The 17567-nt window shown below is 36.7% G+C and overlaps 1 protein-coding gene across 5 annotated transcripts in view; it reads right to left on the bottom strand.

Annotated features, from left to right (window-relative positions):
- Positions 1-17567, bottom strand: part of Mpp7 (MAGUK p55 scaffold protein 7) — a 233377-nt gene that overhangs the window by 186029 nt on the left and 29781 nt on the right. Inside the window, exon 2 of one of the 5 annotated variants that reach the window (XM_078023471.1) lies at positions 13747-13887. The exons of the other annotated variants lie outside the window; for them this stretch is intronic. The gene's annotated coding sequence lies outside the window, so the exon portion shown is untranslated. The remainder of the gene's footprint in view (positions 1-13746; positions 13888-17567) is intronic. 5 annotated transcript variants of the gene reach the window in all.

The following is a 17567-nucleotide window of genomic DNA, read 5'->3' as shown; positions in this document are numbered from 1 at the left end:
TTTTGAGATATGACAAAACCTAATATTTATAGTCTCAAATCCAAACTTTTCTGATTATATCTCCCTAAACATCCCTCCCCTGACATCCCAATTTTGGAGAGATACTTGTTAAAGTATTTAAATATGTAATGATTTCTGTGAGTCACTCAAAAATGTTCAGTGAAGAGAGAGAGAGAGAGAGACAGCACAAGCCTGCACATGGCCAAATGTTATAAATTGCTGGATTTAACAAAGGTATATAGTTATTCATTCTACTGTTTTTTCAATATTTGTGTCTTGATTTTTATGCTGTCTTTGGAAAACAAATAATTTCTCTCTCAGTCTCCTGTACCTCAGAGCTGTGTCTCCTGAGGGCCTTAATCAGCCAACTTAGCAAATGCAATGACTGTCACACTAGACTGTCCCCACCTCCAGCCCATACTACTTGCAGCTGCCAACAGCCTATCAGATATATACATGATCATATGATTGCTCTAAGTAAAACTACCTGATGAATCAATGGCACTTCCATGATAAGTTTTAAATTCCATAAAATTACATGTGCCCTCTGAAATAGCTGCCTTTTTTCTCTGCAAAAATCATACTGAAACTTGCCCCCCAAAAAATTCCATAATGAATAGAATGCACCACACTGTATCTTTCAACTCTTGAGGTATTTGCTCAACTTGAGTTCCTCAGCCTGTTTCAAAATATGGGTTTAATTTGCATGTATAATGTCACACTGCTTAATGATGAGCAAAAAGGAGCATCATAGTAGCAAGACTGAGGGACAATAGGCTGAAATATAAACATGCATTCTTTTTTTTTTAATTAGCTACACATGACATTACAATGATCTTGACAATTCAAACATTTGAATCATCATTCTTTTTTTCAATCCTGAAAATTACTATTCAGCAATTCCTTTCAAAATCAGCAGAGGGTGCCACACTTTTATTTATACAAAGGAAAATGAAGGTCACTTTAACAAACTTGCAGTTTCGGACTGTTAAAAAAAAATCTCAAAAATATATTTCCAATAAAAGAGGAATCAAAAGAATAAATATCTGATATGAATTGAATCTGAACATGCATCTTTATTTAGCAAAAAGAAACTGATAATGTATCAAAGTTCTAAATGTGATTTACTCTCTGAACCAATAATTTCACCTTCAAGGAATTTACCCTAAGAAATAAATCAAGTATGCAACTATAAGTCAATCCATTTACACTAAACTGTAACAAAAGAATGCTCAAGTTTTTAATGGCACTATTTTGACTGCAGTTACTATGTCATTCACAACATCAATGTGAAATGAGCTCTAGATATTTCTCCTTCAATATACCTGTGCACCAACAAGGAAGTCCCCATTCCCTAGCACAACTCATGCAATCTGTTTCACTTTTGGCTTTCTAGTATGTTCTACCTAAGCTAGTTTTCGGTCTGTTTTCAGCTTTGGTGTTTTTATATTTCAGAAAGGAGCTGACAATTGAGTGACCACAGTTTGAAAGGACAGAAAACCTAGAGTTTACTGATACTTAACACATTTTTGACAGAACAATAAAACCTAGAGTTTACTGATACTTTCAACATTAATCATGACATTTTATGACTTACATATTGCTTATAATTATAAAACAATTAACAAACTCATGAATTTGCATAGTACTATGCTAAAGATGTTACAGAATACCAAATTATAAACACACCTAGATTTCACTTTTTAAATCAAATCCAATTCTAAAATGCTAAATCTATGTGTATATATTTTATTCTGCAGTTATTCTCATTAACCTCAGGGACTCCTGAAAACATGCTACACCAAGAGCATTCAAGACATTCCACTGTGTACATTATAATGATGGCTAGATTTCTTATCTGAAAAACAGAAGAGATGGGATTGAACAAGAATAGAACCAACATACTTGGGAATTTATCCAGCTTTCTGTAAAGAATTAAAAATCAGCTATTACTCAAGTCTAGGTTGTAATACGAGAAGCTGGCATCAACTTTCATGCCCAGTCTCTCCCTATCACAGCCCCCTATTTCTAGACAATCTGCAACCACTCACTGTTTTGTGTGATATGTAAAAGTCAAAAAATAAGCCTATATCTAATATCAAACAGAGGCAGTAAAAGGCAACCAGATAAGATTTTTTTTTCCAACTTGGCAAACTCAATCTTACTAGTGGAAACTCAATAGACTCTTGAAATCTGAACCTACTTAAGTAACACTGACCAGCAAATAATTTGAAAATAAAAGCTTACATTACTGACATATATGTCAGATAAAAACCTCACTCACATCACAACTGGCTTGTCTATAACGAGTCTGTACTCAGCTTCATTTCTTTAAACATAAGACTGGTTGGAGGGTTTTGGTAAAAGATAAGTTGGCAGGGAGGAAATTATTGCCACCCAAAAGCAGACTAGGGTGCTTAGGACTACGATTAAAGAATTTTAAAGGTTGCTGGGTATGCCCAAGTGGTTAACCAAATACATACAAAAGAAAAAAGAACATTTTATAAAAGGTAAGGACTCTGACTTCTGTGCAACCTAAGAACCAGATCTAAACTCAAAGGTAGGATAAACAGAAAGACAAAAATTAATAAATCTATGTTAACTCTATTTCAATATTGCCGAAGTCTGGCTTGGCACAAATCAGGAGCCACTTGTCAAAAAGAAACTAACTTTATTTTTAGAACTACAAACGCCAAACAAAACAGCTCCAGGGAAAAAACCCTCAGAGCCCAACTGCCACCACCGGCTTCCACAAGCCTCTCCCCACACCAACCTCTCAACCTCCCACAATCCTCCTGCTCTTGAGGCCGATTGGCTGGGTCGTGTGGGCGGAGCCAAAGAAGTCCCCCAATGAGCAGCTCCGTGGAGGAGCCAATCAGCTAGATGTTGCTGGGGCCGCTGTGAGCCAATCATCAGCTGGCAGTCTGAAGGGCAGGGAAACAGCCCAATGAACATCACCGCAGAGGAGCCAATCAGCTAGATGTTGCTGGGACCACTGTGAACCAATCATCAGCTGGCAGTCTGAAGCTTGCTGGCAGCTGGAAGTTTGCTGGGGCCCCTTTGGCTGTGGCTCTCAACACAATATCAAGGAGATCCATAAATATCATAATGAAGAAATATTTACTAATACTTTTCCTTCCCACTTGATAAGCTTTATAAAATTTGAAATGAAAAATCATCTTCCCTAAATTTTTACACATTATACAAAGTGAGCAAAGTCACTGTTTCTATGTGGCTGTTTAAGACATCATTTCCCAATTATTTAAAAAATATATACTTTTTCTTTATCTGTTCCTTTGTGAATTCTCTTCAGTTGCATTATAAATTTCTCAGATTAACATGTGACAATGTCTCAAAAGATTCCTCATACTCTTACTTATGACACTTGAGAACATTTCAAAAACCATTAAGTTCACAAATTAGCCAAGACTTTGAAGAGTAAAATCATAGTTGCAGAAGTTCTTAAAATCTTGCTAAATGTGTCTTATGGAACAAGGATTGCATTTCTTTGCCCTAATTCCTAGAGTCAAATGTTATGGAAAAGAAAGAAGAAACTCAAGGACCTAATAAAATAAAGGGTTTACAGTCAGGAATCAGTAACACATTTCAGTGAGCCAAAAGCCTTTTGGCTTCCTGTTCTGAACTATTAATATTGCAAAGGTATGACAAATGCAGATAATAAAATAGCACTGAATCACCCTGCATTAATAATCTGATCTTATCTTTTTAATATAAGGATTTCCAAGATTAGTCAAACTGAACTAAGACCTTAAACAGTCAATAAAAAGAGACCAGAGCTAATTACTTAAAACCTACCCAACAGAATTATCCCAAATGCAAATAAAAAGTATTACACAGAAAACCACAAAAACAGATTCATCTCAAAGTAAAAACCCAGGGAGAGTATACTTAACTGAGTCATTACTCGACCTACACCCTAGATAGGTCTCACAATCAAACCAACAGGAATGGCTGAGAGGGTAGCAAGGTGCAACCTGCCATCTTACTCATCGAGAGTGTCTTAAGAGCTGGCTAGAAAAGCTAGCTGTCCTGCCCAGACACGCAAACAACTTAATGACCACCTCAGGGAGAACAGCTGAATTCAGGCAACAAGGGAACCTACACAAATTAAGAAAGCCTATTGAGACCTCGAGAGTCATTTGCTGTGTATGGTAGCTGTGAAATGATTATATAATGGTAGGGACAGGAAGCTGGCATCAAATAATGAAACATGAATGTATCCAGTTTTTCTAGTTATTTGTCAAAGTACTATAGAACTGAAAACTGGAAATCACTGAATTTTCACCTTTCCTCCCCTTTTGTTCCCTCTTTTGTACTTGTTCTAATTTGGTGCATTGGAATTCTGGGGAAAGTGTATTTATAAAAAAAAAGAGAGATGGAAATTCATTTCTCCTTAATTCTACAACTTAATTATTGATTTTTTTTTTTTACTGGTCAACTCTACAAACTCAAAGTTCTAGTCAAAGAGCTCAATGATGGATACTCATTTGTTTCCAAGAGCACTCTCATTTATGTGGAGTGGAGTAACCATGAGTATTTCTACTGGTCCTTGGTGGCATTCTAAAATGTTGGAAGGGAAGCAGAGGGAGATGATGAGAAGTGATAAGACATATGGCAATCAAGTAAAGGCATGTCAATTTAAAAACTAGAGAACTCTCACTCCACATTAGTCATTCCTATGGAGTTCATGGAAGACCCTGAAAACGCTACTCAGCAGAGACTCCCATTGTCAATTTTCTTTGCTCTAACTATCAGAACTATGCCTGAGGTCAACAGGACACACTGTGCAAAAAAAAAAAAAAAATAGAATACGAAACAATCTGGAGAGGGCATGTCTAGATAAGGAGGACAGGTGGGCAGAAGTGGCTCCAGGGGCAAGGCGAGGAGGTGGGGCACTGGGACAGAGAGCTAAGGAGGAATCAAATGCAACTACCCAGAATTCTTTCTCTGAGACAGACCTCTGCAGATGCTGCAGCTAAACCTTTAAGATGACTTTATCTTCCAGCCTACTGCCAACTGCAAACACCCACGAGCCTTCCAAGGTTTTGGTTATCAAAGCAAAGCCTATTAATTCTAAGGATTTTAGTAATCAGCAAATACACTCCAGAGAAATAAACTTTAGCCAGAATTCTACTTGTGGGAATTTTCATGATACACATAATTTATACACATGACATAGACAAGAAAACTCACCAAGCATCATTAATGACAGGGGAAAAAAAGAAGAATGACCTAAAATGTCTATCAATTAGGCAATAGTTCTTGAAAAATTAATAATGAATGAAATAATGAAAAAAAAACATAGAGGAGGGTTGGGATATAAAATAGGATTAATTCTTAGCCTCTATTCTTGGCACTTTTTAAATTTAACAGTTAATATTCATTGAAGCTTTATATAATTAAAAACAGAGAAAAACCATACATACTATTACAATGTTTAAGAAATCAAATGGCAGCCTTGGCTTACAAATCCATTGTAGATCTCAAGGCCTATTTAATCTATCACCATATTTAATATCTTTATGCAAGTATCTGTGTGTCTCTCCTCCATTAGACTATAAATTATTTTGGAACAAAAATAAATAAAAATTACCTTTTATAATGCCTGGCAGAGAGATGCTCATTAAATGCATGGTGATTGATGAACAGACAAAATACACATCTGACCTAAGGCTAACACAGGAAAACACACTTAGCTACAGTCCTGATCAGAAGTCCTCTGAGCAGTCAGCCTGACCGTGGGGAAGATAAAGATGGTTCTCAGAAAACATGAATTTCAGAAGATTCTACAATCCTTTGTAAGGATCTAGAGGTCACCTAAATCAAACTAACTTATCACAATATTACCCACACTATATTAAAAATTAAGTGACAGCAATGATCCTGGGGATGTAGGTCAGTTTAGAGCACATGTTTAACATGGGTAAGGTCCTGGATTCAATCCCCACCAAGAAATTAAAAATATCAGAAACTAAAAAATAAAAACAAACTAAGTTGTAGCAGTGAAGTCTTCACAGTATTAAAAAGCATAGGTAAAGTTAAGGGTTTTGTGTCATAGAATGAATTGGAAATAATATCACTTACCTGGTATCTGAACGAAAGTCTAGGTTGTGAGAAACAAATTGGTTATATTTTCCTTGTATATTATCATTATTATTTTAAAACTCTAAAATAAAGTATTAAAGTATAGGCTTGGGAGGCTGAGACAGGAGGATTGAGAGTTCAAAGTCAGCCTCAGTAATAGAAAGGCACTGAGCAACTTAGTGAGACCCTGTCTCTAAATAAAATACAAAATAGGGCTGGGGATGTGGGTCAGTGATTAAGTGCCCCGAGTTCAATCCCTGGTACCAAAAACAAAAAAACAAGTATTAAAGTATAAAATATGAATTAACTTAAAGCTTACAAAGAAAATCTCTGATACTTTCATAGAAACAAAAGCTTGTTTCCATGAGCATAAATATCTTTCATTGAACTCTACTTATGGTGGCTACATGAAATTACTGATCAAGACAGATGCTTAGAGCAAGAGTTGTGGCTCAGTTGTAGAGCGCTCACCTAGCACATGTGAGGCAATGGATTTAGTCCTCAATAACACATAAAAATGAATAAAGTATTGTGTCCATCCACAACTAACAAAAAAAAGATGCTATCTTCATGTTTTGGCTGGATCCAAATTAATAATAAAAATTTGAGTGCCTAAAGTAATAGAAAATGTAAATCCTTTTCATAATCAAAGATTTTATTAAAGTTCATTCTCTGGTTCTTTCATTAAAAATGTGTCTTATAATAAAAGCAAATAGACTTTAAATTCACATTTTTTTGTATCAGGTTGTTTAATGTTTTCCTTCAAACAATATATGCTGTTAGTCTACAATTATTTTGTATTCAACATCTATAAAACATCATTTTTAATCTCATTTTTCTTGAGTTTTTGCTTTGAACTAATAAACTGTCAATAAAAAGTAAAATATACCTACACAGTTCTCCCAATTTTCTATTAAGTTCATTAAGATACTGAATTACAATATTTTACTTAAGTAAACTATCTTCTTCTTCTTCTTTTTTTTTTTTTTTTTTTTGGCACAGGGGATTATCCACTGAGCCACATCCTCTGCCCTTATTTATTTTTTTTATTTTCAGACAGGTCTTGCTAAGTTACATAGGCCTCATTAAGTTGCTGGGGCTGGCTTTGAATTTGGGATCCTCCTGCCTCAGCCTCCAGACCCTGCTGGGATTACAGACATATGCCTCTGCACCTGGCTACTATCTTTCAGCTACATGACAACTACCTCTCCACAAATCTACAAAGTGAGATCATTCAAAAAAAAAAAACAAAAACAAATTCTCAAACCCTTGACCTATATTCTTTTGGTCTACTAATAAAGTATGAAAAAAGAAGAGACTGGTATGCTGACCCCATTCCTTTGCATAAGTTAAAACTAAAGGATGAAGGCTGCAGGTTAAATTCAACCTCAAGGGCTAGGATGTTGTTAGATTCACTACTTTTATAGCATCATTGAATAAAGAAATAAGATTTACAGGAAACTTTTATATAAAAGCTTCTCTTTAAGTAAAATAGAAGACTTGAAGTTTTTCCCCAAAAAAAATAACAAATGTCAGTAATTCTGTAACATGTTATTTGCTTCAAACTATTAATTTGTCACTCTGAATACTTCAAAACTTAGTACTAAGTACAAGTATTTCTTTCAGAATAAAACGCCTTTTTCATTCTTTTTTTTAATATTTATTTTTTAGTTTAGTTGGACACAATACCTTTATTTATTTATTTTTAAATGGTGCTGAGGATCAGACCCAAGGCCTCCCACAGCCCCACCATCCCCTCAGCCCCGTTCTTCATTCTTTCAAGCATTTGTCTTTAACAATTCTAGGAAATGCTATTAGTAAATCTCAGTTGCTAAAACTCCTGTTGGTCATCTTAGATGGAACGTTTGTGAGGTAGTAAACTCTTAGATGAGTTGTCGTTATCTAACCTTACTTGTCCATCAACAGGCTTACAAAAAAAAATATTTTTTAGAAATAAAACATATTGAATGTTTCTTTCTTCACTGGTTTCTAACACAGTATTCAAAGGTTCTTGGCAGGCTGGTGAGACAAGCAACTCTGAATTCCATAATGTATATGGGCTGATAACTCATTTTTAACTAACTGTGTGTCCTTATCATTCATTTCATAATTCAATGTGTTATAACTAAACTTATAAAATAATTTTGCTTTTAATTCTGTCCTTGCAAACCTTTAAAAAATCAAAAATCTTATGCAGTACAAGATAGGCAATATGTTTTGAGGTACTGGAATCACCTGCTTGGTACCACCATATCATGTAATAACATTCCACACAAGTGAGGCATTTAGATTGAGAAAGAGAAGAATTATCAAGGTATACAAGTTCGGATGTGAGATCATCTTTTATTATATTAATTAATGGAAAACAATTTTTAGGCTTTTATGTTTATCTTGTTAGTCTATTTACTTTCAACTTTAAAAGTTTCTCATTGTAGCAAGAAAATGAGTGTCTTCCACTGAAATCATTAATATATGAAGTACTCAAAGGAACTTTGGGTATTTACAGCTGAAAAATGTAAATTTTTCAAAATGGTTTAGGCTAACTTCCTTCTATGACTATTCTAAATAATTCCACAGGGGGCGGGGGTGGGGGGGGAGAGGGAGAGGACAACCCATATTACTCAATAAGCAAAACAGAAAGATATAAAATGTTAATTTTCATTTACCTTAATAAAATTCTGAAAAAAATAAATTACAGAACTACATTCCTCTCTGTAATCAAAAGTGGGAAAATTATTTTTCTAAAGCTTTAAGTTAATGGTCCCTTTAATTAAATTTAATTAGACTCAACTATTTATTTTTAGAAATAAATATCATTTACTTCTTTGAAAAAAATGTCATTATAAAATTCTACCAAAATCAGACTCTGGCTAACTGTTAACTTCAAAAGCTGAACACATATAAATGCAACAATTAAGAAAACAAGCAAGATTAATTCATGCTGTACCTAACACATAATTGATGATGATGATGATGATGATGATGATGATGGAGGTAAGGAGGAAGAGGAGGGGATGGAGGAGGAGAAAAAAATCACAACCATTAAATGTGAACAGATTTTTTTAAAAAGTTTAAAAGCTTCCAAAGCAGAATTAGAATGGCCAAGATCCTGGAGATAAAGGGAACTATTCTTGGGATGCACTCAATATTCTATACAGCCTCCCCAATACCTTTCCCGATTTACAAGCAGTGGAGATGAGAGGTTAAGAAGGCACAGAGAAGACAACTGTTAGAAGACAGAAGCTGAGCAGGGCTTTGTCAGTTTGACATGGGTAGGATGACAAAAACTGCGCTCTGAAGGGAGCTAGGACTTGAGGGGTCAAGATTCTAGAGAAAGGAAAAGCATGAAGAAGTGAGCCTAGTAATCTGAGCTGCCTTTCTTCTTACAGTATTCACAGATTCATCAGCAAAGCCAACCAAACCACTGGGTAGAATGAAGTTGCTAAGAGAATGAAAAACTGAGCAGAGATACAGTCTGTCTCAACATACTGGGAAGGTGAACATTAGAGTTCAGGCTCCAGCAAGGAAGAATGACCCTGGTAAATTCTACCATATTTTAGTGGGACCCCTAAAGGTCTATACCCAGTTGAGACCTCTAAAGAATTCCACCAATAGGGAAAGGGAGAACTCAAAATAAACTGGACTAAACATAGTCTTTTAATCAGCTCAATCCCTCACAGAAGTTCTTTAGCTTCCAACTGCCTAAAGAAAATCCTATGTGGGAAGATATCATCAGAGCCTCTGCAATTTTCCATATATAATGTCCAATATTCAATCAAAAATTACTAGACATACCAAGAGATAGAACCAATGGGAGGAGAAAAAAAAACTGTCAGATTTGGTGGCACATGCCTATAATCTCAGTGTCACAAGAGGCTGAAGCAGGAGGATCACAGATTCAAGGCCAGCTTCATCAACTTAGCAAGGACCTAAGCATGACTCAGTAAGACTCTGAATTAGGAGAACTTCTCATTTTTATTTTAAAAAAAATAAAAAGAGGTAGGGATATAGCTTGATGGTAAAACATTCCCGGGTCCAATCACTAGCACCAAAAGAAAAAATAAATAAATTACAAGTAATCCAGATGCTAAAATCACCAGATAAGGACACTAATCACAGTGTATGTTGAAAAAAATGTTAAAACATGGAGAATTTCAACAACACCTATAAGGAATGAAATGAACAGACATGGTTGACAACCCATTAGGCTCTGGAGTCAATCACACCTAGATTCAAATCCAAGCTCTGACATTTATCAGATTTCTTCCCCCCATTAACAGAGATAATGTCTTCCTCCTAATGTTACTAGGACAATTAAATGCCTTTCACAGTATCTGGCCATTATGGTTTGGATCTTTTTAAAAGTCCCTCCAAAGGCTCATGTGTCACCAGGCTTGGTCACCTGGCAATGGCCCTACTGGGAAGTGGTAAAGTCATTAGGAGGCGGGGCCTAGAAGAAGGAAGTTAGGTCATTGGAGGCACAGCCATGAGGTGGATATTGCCACTCAAGCACCTTCCTCCTTTTGCTTGCTGGACACCATGAGGTGAGCACTTGCCTTCTGCCACAATGTACTAACTTGCCCTAAAACCAAAACCAATGAAGCCAAGCAACCATGGACTACAACTTCTGAAATGGGGGCCAAAATAAACATTTCCTCCTTCGAAGTTGTTTTATCTCAGGCATTGTCACAGAGATGGAAAACTGACACACTGGCAGGTGATAATACTCAATAAAGCTTGTCATGTGTGACAGTCAATAAATATGAGATCAGAATTATCTGACCATGTTTCTTTACATACTTTTCTTTCAATGTAGCAGAATCATATACTACTATCAACTGCTTTTAAAAAAATAGTATCAAGTGAAAAAAATCCTATCTGTTTTTCTTTTCCTATGTTTTTAATCACTAAGAATGTATTCTGGAACTAGCAATGCATGTCAGAAAAAGTATTTTATAAACAGCACAAAAGTATTAATTTATATCTTTTCCCCAAAAAAGAGCTGAAGTAAACAAGAAGCCAGGCTTCTGCTCTTTGTTGATGGGTCTTTTTTAGATTGCTTTTTAAGTGAGAAAGTAGGAATCAAGTGATGGAGGGTGGGTGGTGGAGGTGGGGCAGCAGAAGAGAGTGGGTGAGCGTTAAATACAAAAGCCTCTACATTAGGTTTTATATCATGTGCTGATACCTATGGCACATTAAAAAAAAAAATCACTCTGTAGAACTTGACAACATTGGTGCTTATATAACTATTGTTTCATCTGACCCACAGCCCTGGAAGGCAAGCTGCAGCTCCATCTTACTCTTACTGTTTATGTGAGAACCACACAGACCCAGGTCTCAATCCCACTGTCCTTCTACCCCATCTGACTCATGATTCCTTTCTAGGTAGAGCCACAGTTATACCACCAAGAAGAAAAACAAGTTCTTATTTTAAAAATGTAATATTTTAAAGCTATCTGCACCAAAAATCTATAGCTGGTCTACACATAAAGCTATCTGGTAAATTTTCTATGAGGACTCATTAAACATACGGCTTTATTCCGGTTAGACTGACTGAATGGTAACTGCGTGTATCCAAAGAACATTTACTGAGCAACTATCAGGCCTGGGGCTAGGATCACAGAGAGAGGGATCCTTTCCTTGCTCTGAGGAGCACACTGGATAGTGGGGGAGAGAGGGCCCCACACTCTGCTAAACAGTGAATAAAAGGAAATTAGAAAAGCCTCAGTGCAACATTATCATGTTACCCACTCAGTGAGAAGGCTTACGGTTCAACCTTCCAGGCAAACTTATTCCTCCACTATAAACACTGCTTCCCAGGTTACTTGTACTCTCAAATACACCAACTCAACAAAGTTAAACAGAAGCTGCTACATCATCAATAATCTTCATCAGTAGTTCCAACTTTCCTGTATATTCTGTCCTCACAATTTTTACATTAAAAACTACTTTTTTATTTTACATTTTTCTTAAATCCAACTTTTTAACTTAAATACATACTTTTGAATCTCTTAAATATAGTGAAACCATGTGTTTGAAGAACTAGTTATGTTTTTCTAATACACATGAAAATACAGGCATAGTACTTAAAACAAAAAAAAATTCACTACAACAGTTCTAAAATAACCCTAACATATCCATACTTAGAGAAAAGTGGCATTAAAAACACAAACCACTATATAGGAACTATTTATAAATTCTGTTTCATAGAGTGCTTGTAACATGATCATGAATATCACTGACATCCCTTTTTCTACTTGTGAATTACTTTATACTTAATTACCTAAAAAAGGACTCAATTATTCCCAAGGGAAATCCATTCCATTCCAATCTCCCTGATTCTCTATAAATGAACAGATTGTCTACATCTAGTAATTAGTTAGTGATCTGAAGCAGTGATACAAATTTCCCTTATGCTTACAGATTAACTATGGGTTCTTCCCTTCAATCATTTGTAAAGATAAAGAAATTAAAACAAGTAAAAACATCATGTATCATATTTACCTATGTTCTAGCCAAGTAGCTAGTAACTCTCTTCTGATCCAATTTAAAATGAACCAAAAAGGCTATTTTCTACATGATACATTTCAGCTCAGTGAAAGGTTTAGTTTATTCCCAATTTTCTATTACAGAAAGAATTTCAGTGGTTTTTGCAAGTTTAGATGACTTAAAATTTATACTGTAAAATTATTCTTTAGCTCCTTATTGTTGAGAGCCACCGGGGAAGCAGCCCCAGCAAACTTCCAGCTGATTGGCTCACAGGGGCCCAGCAAATTTCCAGCTGATTGGCTCACAGGGCCCCAGCAAACTTCCAGCTGATTGGCTCACAGGGCCCCAGCAAACTTCCAGCTGATTGGCTCCTCTGAGGTGACACTCATTGGGCTGTTTCCAGTCCTTTCAGATCACAGAGCTGCTCATTGGGGGACTCTTTTGGCTCCGCCCATGCGACCCAGCCAATCGGCCTCAAGAGCGGGAAGAGTGGGGGTTGACGTGCTAGCAGGAAGAGCTGGTGGTGCTCTGAGGGAATTCCTGAAGCGCTTGCACAGCGTCTGCTGTCTGAAAATAAAGTGCTTTCCTGCTTCATAAGTGGCTCATGAATTCTGCGCTGCACCGTATCAAAGTTTTCTTATGTCAATCCAGCAAATCAGCCATAGGGAGCCCAAATTTAATTAATTATCTTGTATCTCTCAACCAAGAAAAAACTGTTCTCACCCACTTTGTCTCAATAGTTCCCTGTCCAGAATTAGCCATTTTAACAGCGAGATAATGTAGGTTCATTAGCAAAAGCAGATCTTGTACACAGATGAGACAAAGAACTAACCTTGAACACTTTCCTCACCAGCAATTTACTGAACCACCATTTATGTAAGACTGCCAACTGGTTCACAGGGCGGGAACTCCCTGATGTTTATCATAAATGTACCAAGCCCAGCACAGGGGCTTCACACTATACCAGACAGTGATTTTGATGATGAAATGGGTGGCAGACAAGATCCACAGCAACCACTATACTCCGACAAGGATTTAAGTATGGCAAAGCATTCTCTGCCATCATATCCTGGAAGTGGTCATAATAGGAACACCTGTGAGAAACCCTCAGTACTTATTCAATGCCAACAGTACATTCATTTTTCCCCTTACCTCCCAATATGTATCTCTCCTAGACTGTTCTCCATCAGATGTCCCTTGAGTAGACAGGGGGTAGGAATCAGGAACATGCCAATGGTAGTAATGCAAAATACCATCCAACTTTTTAAGGAAATCCTCTGGTCACATAATATACTAAAAAAAAAAACCAAGTTATTCTATCCTGAGACACACACACAGACACTGGTTTGTCTTACTTTCTGTATCTCCTTGTAAAAGTTTTACTGAACTAGTAAATGCTGGTGAAATAGAGCTTAAACTTCAGCACCATGCATTAAGCTGGGTATCCATTATCACCGGTACTTTTTATCTTAAAAAGCTGACATTTATGTTTTAGTTATTGTTTAAATTGCATAAATAATACAGCTTCAGCATTTCTAATCTGAATATATGAGTTCAAAATCTTCTGAAATCCAAAACTTTTTGAGTACTATGGGATATCACAAGTGGGAAGTTCTACACCATAAAACTCTGCTTCCTACATAAAATTATTAAAAATGTTATCTTAAATTACCTTCCAGCTAGATGTATAAATTGTATATGAAGCGTAAATGAATTTTGTGTGTTGACTTGGATTTCTTCCCCAAGATATAATGTAAACAAAAATGTTCCATACTTTGAAAAATCCAAAACCCATCTTGGAGAAGGGATATTCAACCTGTACTGAAATATAAACAGGAAGTCTGATCACCTATCAGCTCATGAACTCTTGCCCTGATGGCTTGAGAAGGCTAATACAAGGTAAAACCTCACAATGAACCTGCTTATATAGGGGGTCAAAGGACCAAGTACCTCTAAGTCATACGCCATTAAGAAAAACTTTAAAGAAAATCCAAAATTCTGTACTAGTAGTATATTCAAATTCTTAGGCACCATGAAATACCTTGTACCAACTAACAACAACAGCTCTAAAATTTGAGAAATTTAACAAGTTCTACCAACTAACAGTAGTAGATCTTGAATTTGAGAAATTAGGAATATGACTTGATGGAGTAAAGTCACAATATTTAAGTTGTGCTTGCACAATTCCTGAAATAAATATTCAGAAAACAGCAATTGTTCATATCTTAAAAAAAGGGGAGTCGGTATTATGGAAAGGATAAAGCCCCAAAATGTCCCTCTTAACTTTCGTCCACCACTGTCAGATCTTTAAAGTTCTACAGAGCTTCATTTTTCCACCAATGTTGGCTGTGATGAGAAAGTAAATTGGCTCATGAGCCACATACAGAAGACTCTCTGTATAAAATCATCACTGAAGTATTTCCCCTTCTCAGAACTTGGCTGTGAAGCATGATCTAAGCAGCTACAAGGAAGGGGAGGGATCCTGGAGCTGGTCCATAATCTGCAGACCAGAAAGGATGGGAGGAGAGGATGGAGAGGAGAGGACACCTATAGCTGGAGGAGGAAGACGAATGTGGAGATGAGGACAGGACTCAGGTGAGGGGATAAGGAAGCCTGGGGTGCTTGGAAATCAGGTAGATAGGGTGGCTCACCATCAAGGAAGGCATCCTATGGAGCCACTGGCCCCGGACTCGACTCCAGGGGCAAGGCTTTCATCCCCAGAAAGGGAGACTTGAGATAGACAGGGTTGCAGGAACCAAAGGAGACACATAGAAGCACCAGGGCCTGGGCTGACAGGAAACTGAAATGATTATGGTATTTGTACTTACCCCTTAGTATCTGTGGGATATTCATTCCAGGACCCAGAGGATATCAAAACCCACACATGCTCAAGTCCCTTATGTAAAATGGTATAGGATTTGCATAGAACCTACACACATCCTCCTCCTGTATACCCTAAATCATCTCTAGACTACTTATAATATCCAATTCAAAGAAAAAAGTAAGTTAAAAGGTGTTTTCTGCATTGTTTATGGAATAATGACATGAAAAGAGTATTCTATGCACGTTCAATGCAGATGCAACTTTTTTCCCAATGTTTTTGAGCCATGGTTGGTTGAATCCATGGATGGATTGAATCCAACTCCTGGATAAAGAAGGTCCACTGTACAATGCAAGCAAAAAATCTAGGGTGGGATGATGGCGGACAATAAACCCTGCAGCATGAAGAGGCTGAGCTTTAAATTCCACCTCCCTGGTGACCACCTTGATCAATCAAGGAATTAGAGTAGAGAGAAGCAAAATGGACACCAACTCTGGCCCAGGGAGTTTTTTTTAATAAAATGTTATTTCAAACTATCAAAGTACCAAGAGTCTGACTGAAGAGACCAAGCATTAATCTAAGCTGCCACCCAACAGATTGAGCAAACATATGGAAGTGGGAAGCACAGAACATGTTAAGGAAACTGTTTATTACAGTTGGGATAAAACACAAGGTAAATGTTGGAATGAAAAGTGGGAGATAAGATTAGAATTGCCTGTGATCCCAGTGACTTGGGAGGCTGAGGAAGGAGGATTATAAATTCAAGGTGGGAGGCGCTGGGTTTGATCCTCAGCATCATATAAAAACAAAATAAACGTATTGTGTCCAACTAAAAAAATATATCAAAAAAAAAAGAATTATGACTTAGAAAATTAATTCATCAGCACCATTGCATAAGCCAGCCAAGGGAGAATGAATTCAGGAAGAAAGCATAATCATCACACCACATGCTACTAATATTAAGAAATGTAAAATTGCTATCAGAAGGCATCCTCTCCACCAGACTGATTAAAGTGGAGGTTGTAGGGTAGGAAGATAGGTCAAGGGCAGAACCAAGGAAAGCAAAAGAAATAAGTGGTCAGAAATGGAAAAACTTAACCAGTACCATGCACTGTAAGTGCCAAAGAAACAGATATACTCTCTGATACATACATCTCATCAAGGGAACCAGTGTAAAAGGACAGCAAGACTAATTCCCTAGGTTCCTAACAGCGGCACAGTTTTTGTTGGCATTTTTAAAGATCTGGAGACCTAAGCTATCAGATGAAAGATGCATGAAATGAAACTAGGTAAATGATAAGCAAAGGATGTTTAAAAAGAACAAAATTATGAGCTTGGGTCACATCAAAATGTCTTCATACCTTAAAAAAGAATTTACTTTGAATCCTTTTCTAATGAATGATTTCTCAGGATAAAACCTCTACAAACTATTCAGTGCTAACAATGTGTCTATTCCAATGTCCAAAAACCATGAAATACACATCAAGGTATGTATTTAACTTAATTAAGGCAATTAACACATTTTGACAGAAAGTGTGTTCTTTTAATGAAATTTAATGAGCAGAGTAAGTACAATAGGAGGGGTAAAGAATGAGTTTTTGAATTATCCAGATCTGCATCTGAACCATATTTTTAACATTGATAAAACGGCGTCATTGCTTAAACACTTACGTAATTCCCTGCTCTGTGATCTATAAGACTCACATCTGATCTTCACAAGAGCCTTCTTAAGAAACTCAACAACTTACCCAAGTCAGTAAAGACAGAGGTAGGACAGGGATCTGGACTTCAGTCTGACTTTAAAAACAAATGTTTTTATGTCCTCAAATCCTAATGTCACATGCTATTACCCCTCTTGACTCTCTGAGCTCCAGGTCCTCATAACACCTTCTTTAGAGTTTTGCCAAGAAGCAGAAAAAAGTAATAAAAGGAGAAGGTGCTCAGTGAAGCTGGTTTCCTTCTCTCTGTCCTCTATTTTTGTAAGCAACTTCTTAAAACTCATCTTTCTGTTCTATGCCTCATCTTTATTCCCAAGATGTTATACATACATTACTAAAACCATGTAACATAATCGCTGGCTTGTCTACTTCCCAATGAGTAGGATAACCTGCATGGTAGCTATAGGCAGTTCTTAGCTTTAAGGACTAAAGCC

Source organism: Ictidomys tridecemlineatus, chromosome 10 (genome assembly GCF_052094955.1).
Source record: "Ictidomys tridecemlineatus isolate mIctTri1 chromosome 10, mIctTri1.hap1, whole genome shotgun sequence".
NCBI lineage: Eukaryota > Metazoa > Chordata > Mammalia > Rodentia > Sciuridae > Ictidomys > Ictidomys tridecemlineatus.
The sequence above is the reverse complement of the archived record's forward strand: the minus strand, read 5'-3'. Positions and strand labels throughout refer to the sequence as shown.